The sequence below is a fragment of the Gossypium arboreum genome, chromosome 13 (genome assembly GCF_025698485.1).
Source record: "Gossypium arboreum isolate Shixiya-1 chromosome 13, ASM2569848v2, whole genome shotgun sequence".
Lineage (NCBI taxonomy): Eukaryota > Viridiplantae > Streptophyta > Magnoliopsida > Malvales > Malvaceae > Gossypium > Gossypium arboreum.
The window spans coordinates 13,306,954-13,312,953 of record NC_069082.1 but is presented as its reverse complement, the minus strand read 5'-3'; positions in this window follow the sequence as shown (position 1 = coordinate 13,312,953).

Below are 6,000 nucleotides of genomic sequence, written 5' to 3'. Positions count from 1 at the left end.
ACACGACCGTGTGACCTGTAACAGTCAATTTTTGGGTCAAATAAGAACAGTAGTTTCGGGACCACAAATCTAAAGTAGAAATATTTATTTTATTATTTCTTTAAGGTCTATAGTATGATTGAATAATTGTGTGAAAATTTTGTTAAGAAATTTCATCGATTGAATGTCCAATTTGGCTAGAGGACTAAATAGCAATAAGTGCAAAACTTGATTTCTCTATGTTAAAAGTGCCTAATTCTTATGAATTCTTAAATTAGAGGTCCTTAAATGGTAATTAGACCATTATATTTTGGTATGGAAAAAAAGGTCCTTAAATGTTTTTGAAGTTTTCTCAACCTAATCTAGCCTTGCCAAGGACTAATTTGAAGAAGGATTAAAGTCTAAAATTTTAATCATGTTGAATATGTGTGTATTTTTATGTTTAATGGTAGAATATGCAAGTTTATTGTAAAAGCCTGATTTTGGGCCTAGTCAGAATAATGGTCTTGTGACCACAAATTTGATGTCAAAAAAATATTTTATTATTATTTTGATGTATTAGCATGTTTTTAAGAGTACGTGAAAAATTTGGTGAGCCAATTTTAGCGTTTGAAAGCCTAATTGAGAAAAAGGACTAAATCGCATAAAGTGCAAAAGTCCTAATTTGATAGCTAGAGGTGCTATTTTATTAGAGAAACAAAATTAGGGGATTTTAAAGGGCCGTTAGAACCTTGAAAGAAAGCATAGCATGCCATAGAGTCAAAGAGAAGACAAAATTTTCAAATTTAATGAGTTAGGTGGCTTATTTTTTACTAAAATAGAAATAAAGGAAGGAAGGATGATATCATCCCTTTTTCATCTTCTTTCTCTACCAAAAATCAGCCATTAAAGGGGTCTTGAAAGCTTAAAATTTTTAGCAACTTGAAGCACTCACAAGTAAGTGATTTCCATGTCCTTTGTTGATGATTTTTGTACTTTTGAGACCCATGAAGCATGAGCTTTCAAATGAGGGGTCTATTTTGCAAAATGGTTGAAGGTCTAGGGTTTTTCCATAAGAGCATCTAGGGTGTTTTCTGAAATTTTATGGAAGAATATGAGTCTTGGGTGTGACATAAACAACTTTTGTGAAATGTGTTAGCATGAAAACACCTAAAGGGACCATTTTGCATAAGTTGTAAAATAGATGAAAAATGTGTGAAATAGTGGGAATTTGGAGTTGCTATAAGATTCAAAGAGGTTCGGCTAGTATTGAGAAATAAAGAAATTTGATAAAAATTGATTTTCAGGCCGAGGGGTAAAATGGTCATTTTGCAAAAGTGTAAGGGCAAAATGGTCATTTATCCCAATTGTGAATTGTTGAGTGCTTAGGTTGATAAAGTGACTTAATAAGTGCATTTTGTTGTTATAGATCAAGAAATACCGAGTTTGAACCTAGACCGGGGGAAAGCCAAGCAAACCGACTAAATCGGCTAGTCTTCACATTTTGTAATCTAAGGTAAGTTGTATGTAAATAATAAAACTGCATTGATAATTATATGTGCTTGAATTATTACAGTATAAATTGCTTGCTAGTGAAATTGAGAATGTATAATGATAAATGAGATAGTGAAATTTCTGTTAGAACCTTAGGAAGTAAATCGGATATTCATGCCATGACATTTGAGTCATTCGTGTGTGAGCTAGTGTAAGACATGTCTGGGACATGCATCAACCACATTATGAGAGCTAGTGTAAGACCATGCCTGGGACATGACATCAGCATTAAGACGAGGGCTAGTGTAAGACATGCCTGGGACATGCAACGTCCTTGAGACGTAAGCCAATGTAAGACATGTTTGGGACATTTATCGGCTACGAGATGATAGTCAGTGTAAGACCATTTCTTGGACATGGCATCGACTTGAGATATGAGCCAGTATAATACCATGTCTAGGACATGGCATCGACACCTTACCCTATGCCTGAGGCTGATGTAATATCCGTTAGTATTTCGAATGGTTCAACAGTGAAAGTTATGTTCTTAAGCTAATGAGAAAAGTATAATCGTGTTGTGAGTGGTACAGGTACCCAATTGGTACGTATGAGATATGAGCTCAATATATAATATGTGACTTGTATGGATGGTAATGAGTAAGTTATGCTTATGCCTACCTTGGTGTTATGAGCCTATTGATTATTGATAAATTGTTGTTGTATACTTACTTATAAGCAACTTACTAAGATGTTATGCTTAGTCCCTTCCCTTTTCATTTCCTTACAGTGCCACCTAACTGGCTCAAGGATCACCGAAAGTCAGAGATATCAATCACACTATCAACCGAAACATTCAGTATAGTTGGATTTATATTTTTGAATATGCCATGTGTAGGACTTAGACTTTATTATTTTGTGTCATTAAGGTTTGGCCATATGTATTGGCTTGGGTCAGAAACCCTTCAATTTGTATTAAACCTTGAATGATGGCTAACATTCATTTTGAATTTACAAAAGATGCATTATCATGGTTAAATGAATGTCTATTGTGGCTGATTTGGTTATAGGAATTATGCTTGTTTTGGTATTGGTTGGTATTTGTATAGAACTACATATGTAAGGGTGGCAATGAGGTTTGGTAAATAGCCTTATATTGTCTACACGGGTAGGCACACGGGCGTATGTCTAGGCTGTGTGTAACACACGACCTACCCCATGGGCGTGTGGTCCGGCCGTGTGTCACCTGCACGTTAAAATTTCAAGTCAGTATGCATGATAGTAAACTCACGGGTAAAGACACAGCTGTGTGTCTCAGCCGTGTGAAGGGCATGGTCTAGCACACTGGCGTGTGCCTTGGCTGTGTGACCCTTATGAAATGCTGACGTCAGAAATAGAATGTTCAGGTTTTTGCACATGGGCTAGGACACGGGCGTGTCGTGGCTATGTGAAGGACATGGGCAGGCACACAAGCGTGTGCCAGGCCATGTGATAACCCCTGTAGATATGCATTTAAAATAAATTCCAGATGAGTAGAGGACACGGGCGTGTCCCTATATTGCTTAGGCTGTGTGAGCCACACGGGCCATCAACACGACCATGTTGAATTGGCCACACGGGCGTGTACCCCTTTCAAACGGGCGTGTGCCCTTATATCAAGTGACATTTTTCTATAGTTGGCAAAAAGTACCCGAGTTGGTTCCAAATGATTTACAATGTGTGTTTTGGGCCTCAAAGGTCCATATTATGGATTTGATAAGTTTGAGAGAGAGTTTTAAATTTGTTCCAAGTCTTGGAGACTCAGAAATGGTTGTAGGCACAATTTTAAGTGAGGTAACGCCTCGTATTCCATTATCGGTGTAGGATACAAGTATAGGGTGTTACATTTAGTGGTATCAAAGCTATGGTTTAGTCGGTTCTAGGACTAACCTAGCGAGAGTATGAATCTAGCTATACATGCCATAATTATATATTGATAGTGTGACGACTTCTGACGATTATAAATTGTATTTTTTATATAGTAAGTGGATCCTAATAGAGCTACGGCGAATGACGTGAAGAGTAACGCGCCGACTTCCGCCGAAGGGACCACGCCAGTTGAGAGTGAGCCCGTGACTATAGGCCAAGGTGGAGGGGCTAGGGAAGCCTATCTCCGAATGATGGATGCTTGGTACACAGAGTTCATCAGTACGAACCCAAACACTCCACCTCCCCCACCTCTTTCGATCCTGCAATATGCCCAAATAGCTCCGTAAGGCCCAAATATGTTTAGGAAGGAGAAAGCTCCTGTGGATAAGAGTCGAAAACAAGGGGCTAAGGAATTCCGGCTAGTATAGATGGTGATCTAGAAAGAGTAGAGTTTTTGTTGAAAAATACAATTAGGTATTCGATGAACTATCGTGAAGAGTGTGTAAAGTGTGCAGTGTCACTCCTATGGGATTCGGCTTACCAGTGGTGGAACACACTCTTGTCTGTGGTACCAAGAGATAGAATAACGTGGGAATTCTTCCAGGAAGAATTTGGGAAGAAGTATATTGGCCAGAGGTTCATAGACCAAAAAAGGAAGGAATTCCTAAAGTTGAAGCAAGGCAGTAGGACAGTGACAGAGTACGAAAGAGAGTTTGTAAAACTCAGCAAATACATGCGAGAGTGCGTGTCCTCAGAAGTCGCTATGTGTAAAAGGTTTGATGATGGTTTAAATGAAGATATCTAAGTGTTTTTTGGTATTTTAAAGATAAGAGAGTTTGCAGTGCTCTTTGAGAGAGCATACAAGGATGAGGAGCTAGTAAAAGAAAGGAGGAAGACAGCTATTGAGTTGCAGGATTCAGAAAATAGACAGATGGGAAAATCACATCAGTCCTCGTCTAAATGATCAAGAGAGTTTGCTACCCGATCGAATTCTTTGGTGGGGTATTTGAATAGAAACAAGAATTAGCATAACGCAACTTCTAGAGCTCAGACTACTTCTGTCGCAAGTGTTGATAGTGCTTGGCCAAATAAGCCAGAATGTTCGCAATGTGGTAGACGTCATTTCGACAAGTGCCGAGGTAAAAAAAGAGGGTGTTTTAAATGTAGGTAATTAGACTATTTCATCCGAGACTATCCCGATTTAGAAGAGAGAGAGAGAAAAAGCAAGAAGTGAAGGCAAGTAGTGCTCCATTGAGGGGTAGACCGCAAAAGAACCCTGGAAGTGGGGCTAGTAGTAGGGGTGCACCAAGAGATGCTGCAGTAAGGTCCGAGGGCAGAGCGCCTGCGAGGACTTATACTATTCGTGCCCGTGAAGAGGCAGAGTCTCCCAACGTGATCACGGGTATCTTTTCTATTCATGATATATCTATTGTTGCTTTAATTAACCCGGGGTCGACCCACTCCTATATTTGTATGGAATTGATAACTCGTATGAGCATGATAGTAGAGTCAACTGAATTTATGATAAAAGTGTCCAACCCCTTAGGAAAACATGTGTTTGTAGACCAAGTGTGTAGAAATTGTCCTTTGGCAATTAGAAGTCATTGTTTTTCGGCTACCTTGATGTTATTGCCGTTTAATGAATTTGATATAATCCTTGGGATGGATTGGTTGACTTCTCATAGTGTTGTAGTGGACTGTGGGAGAAAAGTTATTGAGTTGAAATGTGAAGACGGAAATGTTCTTCTGGTTAGACCAGATAAGTCGGATAGTTTGCCTGTAATAGTAACGTCTTTGACTGCTAAGAAATATTTGGGAAAATGATGTGAGGCATATCTCGCCTTTGTGTTGAACACTCAGGTGTCTGAGTCAAAGATTGAACTGGTACCGGTAGTTTGTGAATTTATAGATGTATTTCCAGAAGAATTGCCCGGATTACCTCCAGTGAGGGAAGTAGAGTTTGGAATCGAGTTGGTACCGGGCACGACACCTATTTTTATTGATTCGTATAGGATGACTCCTACGAAATTGAAAGAGTTGAAGGTACAGTTGCAAGAGTTAACAGATAAGGGCTTTGCGAGACCAAGTTATTCACCGTAGGTGCCCCGGTACTTTTTGTGAAAAAGAAAGATGGGTCGATGAGGTTATGTATCGACTATAAATAGCTCAACAAGGTAACAATGAAGAACAAATATCCTTTGCCAAGGATAGATGATTTATTCGACCAGTTAAAGGGAGCCACGGTGTTCTCCAAGATAGACTTGAGATTTGGTTATTATTAGTTGAGAGTTAAAGAGTAAGATATATCGAAGACTGCTTTTCGAACGAGATACGGGCATTATGAGTTCCTCGTCAAGCCCTTTGGCTTGACTAATGCCCCGGTGATATTTATGGATTTGATGGCATTTTTCGACCATATTTGGATAAGTTTGTAGTCGTTTTTATTGATGACATATTGATTTACTCACGTGATGAGGGTAAACACGCGGAGCATTTAAGAATTGTGTTGCAGACCTTGAGAGACAAGAAATTGCATGCCAAGTTCAGTAAGAGTGAATTTTGGCCTAAAGAGGTTGGATTTCTAGGACACATTGTGTCGGGTGATGGGTTTAGAGTTGACCCAAGCAAGATCTCAGCTATTTT